The following is an 11,303-nucleotide window of genomic DNA, read 5'->3' as shown; positions in this document are numbered from 1 at the left end:
AGAGATTTTACTAGAAAGGGTTGTTGCAAAGTGGAGAGAACCATTACAATATATATAAGATCTGCAAGTGTTTCACATAAAATATATTTTTAGGTATATTTTATTGATTATGATATTACACTTGTATCAATTTTTTCCCCTTTGTCCCCCATCTGCCTGGTACCCCCCTTCCCTCCATCAATCCCACCTTAGTTCATGTTCATGGATCGTGCATATAAATTCTTTGGCTTCTCCATTTCCTTTACTATTCTTAACATCCCACTGTCTATTTCGTACTTGCCATTTATGCTCCTTAATCCCTGCACAATTTCCCCCTTTCTTCGCCTTCCCCTTTCCAGCTGATAATCTTCCATATGATCTCCATATTTATGGTTCTGTTCCTGTTCTAGTTGTTTGTTTAGGTTTTGTTTTTTTTTTTAAGATTCACTCGTTAAATATTTTAATGTTCATAGTTTTGATCTTCTTTTTCTTAAGTAAGTCCCTTTAACATTGCATATACTAAGGGCTTGGTGACGATGAACTCCTTTAGCTTTACCTTGTCTGGGAAGCACTTGATCTGCCCTTCCATTCTAAATGACAGCTTTGCTGAATAGAGTAATCTTGGTTGTAGGTCCTTGCTTTTCAAAACTTTGAATACTTCTTGTCAGTCCCTTCTTGCCTGCAAAGTTGCTTTTGAGAAATCAGCTGATAGTCTTATGGGAACTCCTTTGTAGGAAGTCTTCTTTTCTCTTGTTGCTTTCGAGATTCTCTCTTTATCTTTAGCCTTTGGCATTTTAATTATGATGTGTCATGGTGTGGTCCTCTTTGGGTCTAGCTTGTTTGGGACTCTCTGTGCTTCCTGGACTTGTATGTCTATTTCCTTCACCAAATTATGGAACTTTTCTTGCATTATTTTTTCAAATAAGTTTTCAATTTCTTGCTCTTCCTCTTCCCCTTCTGGTATCCTTATGATTCAGATGTTGGCACTTTGAAAATGTCCCAGAGGTTCCTAATCCTCTCCTCGTTTTTTTCAATTCTTGTTTTCTTTCTGTTCCAGTTGACTATTTATTTCTTCCTTTTGTTCTAAATCATTTATTTGAACCCTTGCTTCCTTCCCATCACTGTTGGTTCCCTGTATATTTTTCTTTATTTTACTTTGTATAATCTTCACTTCTTTTATTTTGTGGCTATACTCAATCATTTCTCTGAACACCCAGATCACCAGTGTTTTGAATTGTACATATGATAAGTTGGCTATCCTCATTTCATTTAGTTCTTTTTCTGGGGTTTGGTTCTGTTCTTTCATTTGGGCCATATTTCTTTGCCTCCTCAATTTGGCAGCCTCCCTCTGTTTGTTTCTGTGCATAGGGTAGAACTGGTTTGACTCTGTGTCTTGGTAGTATGGCCTAATGTAGTAGGTGTTCTGTAGGGTCCAGTGGCACAGCCTCCCCTATCACCCAAGCTGAGTACTCGAGGTACACTCTTCAGGTGGGCTGAGTACACCCTCCTCTTGTAGCTGAGCCTTGGTTGCTATTGGCAGATTAATGGGAGGGATTTACCCAGGCCAGTCAGCTGCAGTGACTGCTGTGACCACTGACTACCAACCTCCACCCTCTTTGGAATATCAGCTGCGCGGGGGCTGGGTGGTGGTGCTTCCAAATGGTCTGTAGCTCTCCCCTGGGCACACTGGCCAAGGGATTTCCCATGTGGTGCTGGCCAAGGTCAGCCTCCACTTGTGCTTTGCCCAAGGCACCCTGCCTGAGCTATAAAGCAATCTGAAATGGCTGATACTTGTGCTGGGCTTGGAGATTCCCACACCAATCCAAACTGTGAATCTAAACTGGCTGCTGGTAGTGCTGGGTCTTGAGTTCACTTAGGCCAGCTGTTGCTTGTTTGATTTAGGAAGTTGTGAAGCTTGAGTCAAGACCAGACATTCATATGGAAAAGCAGCTTGGGTGGGCCCATAAATTGGGTGGGGCAGAGTCTCTGGGGATCTCCAAGGCTGGTCAAACAGAGTAAGCCAGTTTGATGGAATCTCAGACACGCCACTAGCCTGCCACCTCTGTGGGGGTGGAGGGTTTAGAAAAGAGACAATGGCCTCTGCTTTCCTTGACGCCGGACACTTCAGTTTCCTCCTGTGTACCACTGGTGCCCTCCAATCTGCTACCCCAGTGCTGGAGCTCAGAGGGAGTGAGTCTGAGTAAGTGAGTCCATGGGTGGGTTCTTTAAGAGCAACTGCTTGGGGCTGCAGCAGTTTCTTCCACCAACTCAATCCCCACTGGTTTTTGCAGACAGAAGTTGTAGGGACTTATCTTCCTGGCACTGGGGTCTTGTGTGGGGCTGGGAGTCCTGGCTCCTGAGATGTCCCTCCCAAAGTTTTATTCATCACATATGGGTGTGGAACCAGTCCATTCAGAGCCTGCGCCCCTCCTACCTGTCTTGATGGATGTGGTTTCTTTGATTCTGTAGTTGTCAGATTTCCATTCAACTCGATTTCTGACAGTTCTGAGTGATGGTTGTTCCATATTTTAGTTGTAATTTTGATGTGGTTGTGCAAAGAGATGAGCTGTGTCTGCCTATGCCACCATCTTGGTTGGATCTCCCATAATATGTCTTACAAAAATCTATATTTAAGGCTTCCTTTACTTGCTAAAAAGTTTTCATCATTGTGTTGCGGTAACAGTTGGCAGGAGCTATGTAGATGGCTACAACTCAGCCCACATCATTCAATTATGTTACTGCTTAACCTTTGAGGAAGGTGATATGTGAAATTAATTGGGCAAATTATTATTCTCATATCATCAGACAAACTTATATACCCAGAATAAGACCACCACCACTCCCATGAAATGTTTCCTTTGCTAGGAAACTTGCTATCCTGGCTATATATATGTTTTTAAATTGTGTTCTTCCAAGTTAGCACTTTCAAGAACAATAAAGAGTTTGAGATTTTATATTACTTTTTAGGTAACATGTTAGTGTAGCACAGTTTCATGGATACTTCCTGCAGATATGGGACTCCTAGTTCAGAAACAAAGGATAGTTTCTTCCTCATAGCAATAGCAGTAGCCAGAATACCAGTTTTTGAACTGGTTTCCTAAGTCTCAATTCTCACAGGGCAACACCAAGAGGACCAGATGACACACATGTATGGGTTACATTATACGAGAGGGACTCTGAGCTTAGAGAACTTGATTTTTAAAAATTTTATTAATTGATGAGAGAGAAAGAGAGAGAGAGAGAGAGAAACATCAATTTGATATTCTACCTATTTATGCATTCATTGGTTGATTCTTGTATGTGCCCTGACCAGGGATCAAACCTGCAACCTTGGCATGGGACAATGCTCTAACCAACTTAGCTACCCAGCGAGGGAAGGAACTTTATGTTTTATAATGATCCGTAAGCATGATTGACCTTTGCTCTAGAGACATTAACTTTTTTATTATAGGATAGTAAACAAACTTTCCCTTTGCTCTAAAGGGAAACACTATAATTCTAAGGCTGTTTGCTATACAAAGATCTTTGAAAAGTTTGTCTGAAACAAAGGCAGTCAGTGTCTCTGCTTATAAGATGTGTACAAAAAAGCCATGGAGAACATGTACCCAGCATCATTTGTCCTGTCAACCTTGCCTTCGTTTTAGAACAAGTTGTCATTCACCCAAGAAGGGAACATTATATATGAGGTATACTAGATTTCATGTGTTCATTTAGCAACTATTTCTTGCATGTTATTAAGAGATGTGCTGAACAAACAACAAGTGCTGGCGAGGATGTGGAGAAACGGGAACCCTACTGCACTGTTGGTGGGAACGCAGACTGGTGCAGCCACTATAGAAAACAGTATGGAATTACCTCAAAAAACTAAAAATGGAACTGCCTTTTGAACCAGAAATTCCACTGCTAGGATTATACCCAAAGAATCTTGAAACAGCAATTCAAAAGAACGTATGCACCCCTATGTTCATAGCAGCACTGTTTACAATAGCTAAGTGCTGGAAACAGCCTAAGTGTCCATCTGTAGATAAGTGGATAAAAAAACTGTGGTACATTTACACAATGAAATATTATGTAGCAGAAAGAAAGATGGAACTCCTGCCATTTGCGACAACAGGGATGGAACTAGAGAGAATTATGCTTAGTGAAATAAGCCAGGGAAAGAAAGAAAAATACCATATGATATCACCTAATACAGGAAACTAAAGAACAACATAAACAAATGAACTAAATAGGACAATGAGCAGAATAACAGTCAATAGTAGGGAGGGGGAGGGAGAGAAGGGGGATAAGTAAGGGAAGAGTTTAGTCAAGGAACGTGTATAAATGACTCATGGACATGGACAACAGGTAGGGATATGATTGTGGGAGAAGGGATGGGCTGGGTGGGGGGGAGCAATGTGGAAAAAATGCAACAACTGTAATTGAAAAACCAAAAAATAAAATTAAAAAAAAGAGAGAGAGAGAGAGAGAGAGAGAGAGAGAGAGAGAGAGAGATATGTGCTGGGCCCTAGCAATACAAACTTGAAAAAGACCCACTCTTTCTTCTCAAGGCACTGTGAGTCAGGCAAGTAAATTACCAATTACAGTACAGTGTAACAAATACCATCTGTATGCTGAGGAGAAGTAGTTAGCCTGAGGATGTGGGAGAGAGAAGGATGGCTTCCAGGAAGAGGGCTCACTTCTGCAGGACCCTGAAAGAGGAGTAGGAGTAAGGGGGAATGAGAAATCGGGAGAACTAGCCCAGGATGCCAGGCAGAGAGAGGGAGAGTGATAAAAATAATCAATAAGAAAGGGTAAGGTCATAAATTAGTGGACCATGATCAGAAATTTGGACATACTCAAGGGCAATATAGGAACAACCCCAGAGGCAGAGAGGCCAGGTAAGAGGCTTTGGCAAGAGTCTAGACATGGGATGGTTCTAGCTTGAAATAAGAACATGGAAATGGAGATCAAAGACACTGCTGAGTAATATAAAGGAGGTAGAATTGATCAGACTTCATGGTGACCTGAATGAGGCAGTGAGGAGACAAAGAGGAATCTAAGATTGTGCCGTTTTCGGCTTGGAGAACTGGGTGATTGGTGATGGCCTTAACTGAGATAGGGAATAGAGGAGGAGGAACAAGTACTGTGTGAATATAAAGAGTTCAAATTTGGACACTCTGAGTTCAAGGTGCCCATAATCCAGGCAGAGATACTCAGTAGGTAGATAAATGTATATGACATATAAATTTAAAATATTATTTTTAATTGCTAGTATTATATTAATGCTTTTTATAACTTTAAAATTAATGATTCAACATATTAAATTATATGCAAATCAATAATCATCAGACAAATATTATATAATAGGAAGCATATTTTTCTCCATTTGTAAGTAATGGAGGAAGGCATGGCTAAAAATAGAATGGGCATACATTAAGCAGGCAATTCACAGACCTGAATAAAAACCCCGGGTACTTATTGTGCTCTCATTATACTCAAATAAATCTTTTGAGAAGGAAATAGCACTTCATTTTAAGTCAAGATGTAATTTTCACTGTAATTGCAACTGATATATTGTTCATGCACCATTTGACAATCTGTGATTTAAAAAAACTTCAGTTTACAATTTATCTTTACTAGAGTTTTTTTTTTTTTTTTTTTTTTTTTTGGTGTGTGTGTGTACATATAGTACACTTTTTCAAAGCTTGCATTTACCATTCAAAAGTCATGATGAAATAACTAATTTAGCCTGTGATGTTGTCATTACATTACTGCCAGAATGAAATAAAATTCCAATTGTTAATGAACTTAATAAATTTTAATTTCTATGAAGACATTGTAAAAATTAAACATTCCTCATTAAATAGTGCATATTTATTTAATGATCTAAACCAATGACATGTTTTCTACTAAATCCTACAGTATATATTTGTCTCAATCAGTAAAAATAGAAATGAATAGGATCAGGCATAATAAGGTATCAATTGTCCCTTTATCCATCACTAATTCTTCCAATCTGTTAAATCCTATTTGCCTTTTTCTGGGCCATACTATGGTTCATATTTCCCATGAACACATCATGGGAGCATTAACCAGTAGTGCACTTCTTTCTATTCATCACCATTCTGTCCTATCTTAGTTACAGCAATTTAGTTAGTAGGGAAAGGAACACTATTATCTTGCTGAAACAGCAAAACAAATAATTCAAATTTGTCAAATGCAAGTTGTAGTTAAGTCAGACGACCACTGTCTCACATTTTTACTTTTTATTTATATTCTTTTTATTTTCTCTAAATTTCAGCTGAAGTAGGACATGTCTGCATTATTTCCATTACACACTTTTTTTAAGCCATCACTACAGGAATATTTTGAAACACAGAAATATTTGTTTCCAGGCTGACATTATAGATGGCAGTTTTTTCTCCTCATGAAGAATGTATTTCAGACAACTGTTTACCTGTCATCTATGTTTCTTTAAATTTTTTCCTCTCCATTTCCCCTGAAAACATAAAAAAAAAAAAAAAGTTGACTTGTTCCTAGTAAATTAACATGTGCTCTTTGGAATGCAGTATAATTAAAGAAAAGGGGATGGAAATGGTCAATTTTCCTGTACATGTTACTAGGTAATCAAGGATTATTGGTTGAAACTGGTTTTCATTTCAGAACCAACCAACCATTACATTCTTTGGCTTTTCTATGTCTCTGCACTGAAGTTGAATGATCCTATGAAGGTGAGCATTTGGATACCTGGTCTGTTATTTCAACTGAAGCCAGCAAAATTCTGGGGATCTTTCCATACAGATCCTGTCAGGATCAGGGTAAATATTCCATATCAAAACTGTTGTTGTCCCTTTTATGCATGGAGAAATTGGCTCTTGACAGGCCCCCAGATTCCAGAAACTTACCTGTCATTTTTCTTCTGGTTTCATTTCAGAGCAGCTTATGTCTGGGGTGTCCCAGAATCTTCACGGCTTGAGTTAAATAACTAGGGATTATTAGCAGAAATTTCAAGAACACATCATAAAAACAAAAGAAAACGTGGAACAGCAGAGCAGAATTTAGAGGTAATGTCATCATGCAGTCTTGAGGTTTAATGCAGAATGCTAAAGTGTACTTCTGGAGTGGCTGAGTGGAGGGGGCAAAGGAGAAAAAATTGGGACACCTGTAATACAATAAACAATAAAAAAGTATACTTCTAAGAAAGATGAATTCATATATAATTTAAGGTATTTTCTTCTTCCTGGCATGATTAAAATATACATGTTATTTTAATCCTGCCAGTGGGGAGATTAGCAATCTCAGATTTTCCTCCTTTCCTCCATTGCTGATGATTCCCTACTACTATAGTACTTTCATCTCCATGAGGGGTGCTGCTCCTTCACTTTGTTTCTCTTCCCTGGCACCAATAGGGTCTAGAAGAGATGCTCTGCTCCATGCTAGGTTACCTGTACAGAAGGTTAAGTGTTGTGGGAATTCAAAAGGTAATGATTGCTGAGGAGAACTAGGTTGATCTTGAAAAGCTGGAAGCTTGGAAGCTAATACTAGATCGACTCTAAAGTCAGACTCCCTAGGTTTGAATCTCAACTTTGTCACTCTGTTAACTATGACATGTAGAGCAAATTATTTCTCTCTTTATACCTCAGTTTCTTCATCTGTAAATTGGGGCTGATAAGAGTACCTACCAAATAGGATTTTATTTAATATTAAATGGGTTCATATTGATAAAGCATTTAGTGCCTGTCCACATAGTAAATGCTTTCCTAATGTTAGTTAAATAATAAACCTCCTTAAATGCAACTTTGTTAAGTCTCCAGGATGAAACTCATTTTTTTTAAAATTATTTATTTATTTTCAGAGAGAAGGGAAGGGAGGGAGAAAGAGAGGAAGACATACATGGATGTGAGAGAGAAGCACCTCGCATGCCCCCAAATGGGGACCTGGCCTACAACTCAGGCATGTGCCCCAACTGGGGATTGAATCAGTGACATTTTGGTTTGCAGGCCAGTGCTCAATCCACTTAGACATACCAGCCAGGGCCCAGGATGGAACTCTTGACACATGATATAGCTGTACACGGAATGGACACATTCTTATGCTAGTTTCTAGTCTCATATCAACAAATGTAATCATTTTGTGGTGTTAGAGGAATGTGAAGAATCCCCCAGAGAAGGTGGCACAAAGGTGTAACAAGAAAAGAAAGTCATAATAGAGGTAAGTAAGTGAGACTACTATATATTCCAAAATCTGTACTGACACTCATGGTAGCCAACAGCCACATGAGGCTATATGAATTTAAATTAATTTAAATTAAAATAAAATAAAATAAAATAAAAATTCGGTTCTTAGTTGCACTGGTCACATTTAAATTCTTTAATGACCACACATGGCTAATGGCTATCACATTGGACAGCACAGATCTAGAGCATTTCAATCATTACAGAAAGTTTTCAATTAGCAATAATCACACCTTGAATAAACTTCATTGGCTATGATACTTCCACTGTGCAAAGCTTAATTACAGAAAGTTTTGTTGGACAGTACTGATTTAAATTTTTAAAGCTAGACCCATTTAATGTAATTAAACTAAGGAAATTTCTAAATGTGTGATTTGTCAGACTCTACATAAAGAAGCTCACAAATTTAAAAGCATTCTTTCATAAGGTACACATCCTGATTTGGGGTTTTATAAATGACAGAGTCATGAAACTGAAAGCACCAGGGAAAACTAAAGTCCTGCCCACAAAGTAGGCACATGATATCAGCCACGCCTTCCAAGCTGGTAGAGGGTATGCAGTGATTATTCTGTAAGGGTGACTGTCTGGGTGATGGGTAGAGATGTCCCTGGGAAAGTGCCAGGGTGTATATTTGGCTGGATCCCTCTGGGAGTGAACAAGGAACTTTTCTGTTGGGAGAAAAGAGGCAGAAGTGGAGGTATCACTCAACTTTCCTTGAATATTTGTCTAGCTCTTAATTATTACAATTGAAGTAGACACAATTAATAAATATAAATGGGAATGAAATATCAACTGGACAATTTGTAATGAGTTGATTTTGTTTTGCCAGCAATTTCCTGATTGTTGTCTGCAGACACTATATTTACCAGCCTCTTTTTAATGTATTTTGTGTAGACTCAGATACTTCTTTCTAAACTATCTCTTCTGTTGACTACAAAAAGCTCAGAACTAAAAAACTTCTCCAGAAATTGTTACAGACAATTAGCTGGACTGGGCTGATCTCATTTTACTGTTGTAGTCATGATTTTGGTGCTTATGCTTGGAAAAATCCAGTAAACAACAGCCCTTTCCACCCATTGCATTTATCTTAGTGAGATGGATTTTTGTCTAGAACATATAGTATGAAGGGAGTGGCAACAGGGAGGTCATATTCTATCATAGTGCTTAGAATTCTAACATTATTGATTAAATACTTGCATAGAGTGCATGTATTGCCCAGCACTTTTACTCACATCATTTCACTTAATCCTCACAATAATCTTATGATTAAGATAATTGGCTACATTTTTACAGATGACGAAACAGAGGTTTAGCAAGGGAGAGAGTATAAGTCACTAGCTTAAAGTCACCAATGAAGGTAGCAGATCTGAGACCTGGACTCTTTGATTCCAAGGTCAGTTCTTTTTCTATCATCCCAAAGACATGTCTTGGCTTCATTCTCAGTGTCTATTTTTTAAATTAAAAATGTGTTTAGTAGGGTGGTTCCCTACTTACCTTGATTCGGATGCTTTTAGTGCTGCTTCCTTCTGAAGGAGCATCCTCTGTCAGCCTTGTTCTTCCTCCTGTAGGCTGACAGAAGACAGTAGAGCAGCCACACACAAAATTATCATTTGTGCATGGCTAACAGCACCAGTGACTTTAAAACATCCTGGGCATTTCACATCCATGGGGTAGGAAATGGGACTCTACACCAGGTGCCTCTTCTTGTGTTTCATCTTCTCTTCATCTGGAGAGGGATGTAGGAGGTCACTAGCAAGAGGCATGTTATCCTGGGGAGGTCATCACAACTGGAAAGCCTTAGTGTCTTCTCTTTTAATCACAAATATCCTTAAAAGGACTACAATATCTAACTTTCATAAGCCATTCATATCTTAGTATAAATTAGAAAATCACCTTGATTTTCTCAGTGACCAGAAGTTTAGAAACAAAAAAAATCTCATGGTGGAATTTTAAAGGCCATTTTTGCCAGTGCAGGGCCTTGAAGGAATGGGGGTGTTATTTATGGGCTGAGAAGAGAGTCATTTGACGCTTGAGGAAAGGGTCTAAGTGCAATACTGCCTGTGACTAGAGACTTTAGGAAATCAGAGCAGCAGGACATGGTGGGGACACCCACACAGCAGCAGGGGAAGGAAAAAGGAAAAGGAAAGAATTGCCACTAGGCAATTTTTCTTTGCTTCAGCCCATAGCTGCTGAAATATTTTGTGAGGTGTCATGGTTTCAAATATTGAGGGGCCAATGCTGTGGGCTGTGGACAGAGCTTTACCAGGCAATGGGGCTTATTGATTTTTTCTCATTTCTCCACATTTTATTTTCTCCTGTTGCTCAGGGCTTTCTACCTGAGCTTTCTGTCACTTAAGAAGACAACCTGACCTGGTCACACAGCCATGTCACTTAAAGGTAAACTGAATTCTCAGACATGCAAAAATGCTAAGTACTTAAATGGGCCTGAGTGAAATTATAAGGAACATTCCCCAGCATTTCCCTAGACATTACCAGATCCACTCTAGTCTAGAACATTAAGCAATCCAATTCAGTTGTGCATTCCTCTCGAGACAAAGCCTATATCTATAAAAGTTCTGTGCTGCTGAATGGGGGGAGAGCGACCTCACAGTGTGCAGAAACCAATAAAGCACTTTGAGTCTGGAAAAACCCCAGCCCATCATGGTTCCACAGATGTTAGTTTTAGTAAAAACAAATTGAGATGCATTTGCCCAGAGAACAGCAATGGAGGGTCACTATTCTGTGTTTACTTTTATGTATTCGATATGTTGGCTGCTGAGACCTCATCTTCCTCAAACCAGCTCTTCTCACAGCTATGCTCCCCTCTGTCCTCGTGTTGTCACCCCTGTCTGTGACTCCTCTCGCAGCCAACTTCATCTCACCCTCCCTCCCCTCCCTTGCCCTCTCTTTGCCTTTTCTACCTGAAGGGCTATTAGTCTAACAAAAGCTTTCAGGGAGGCAGTGAATATTGTTTTGCAAAGGCAAAACCAGTCTGCGTTGTGAGCAAGACAGTGGAGCTGGAGGGACACAAGAGATCTTGGTGTAGTAGTCAGCTCTGTCCCCAGCTGGCAGGGAGACTTGGGATAAGTTATTTACTTTAAGCATAAA

At 39.3% G+C, this 11,303-nt stretch overlaps 1 non-coding gene and 1 pseudogene across 1 annotated transcript; both read right to left on the bottom strand.

Moving 5' to 3' along the window:
- Window positions 1-8,338: 8,338 nt before the first annotated feature.
- LOC149991514 (U4 spliceosomal RNA) lies at window positions 8,339-8,473 on the bottom strand. Its single transcript, XR_016508766.1, has one exon. It is a non-coding gene; the product is annotated as a U4 spliceosomal RNA (small nuclear RNA).
- Window positions 8,474-9,705: 1,232 nt separating this feature from the next.
- On the bottom strand, window positions 9,706-9,958 carry LOC149991513 (small ribosomal subunit protein eS27 pseudogene; annotated as a pseudogene).
- Between the last annotated feature and the right edge of the window lie 1,345 nt (window positions 9,959-11,303).

Source organism: Furipterus horrens, unplaced genomic scaffold, assembly GCF_987537825.1.
Source record: "Furipterus horrens unplaced genomic scaffold, mFurHor1.1.pri manual_scaffold_17, whole genome shotgun sequence".
NCBI lineage: Eukaryota > Metazoa > Chordata > Mammalia > Chiroptera > Furipteridae > Furipterus > Furipterus horrens.
The sequence above is the reverse complement of the archived record's forward strand: the minus strand, read 5'-3'. Positions and strand labels throughout refer to the sequence as shown.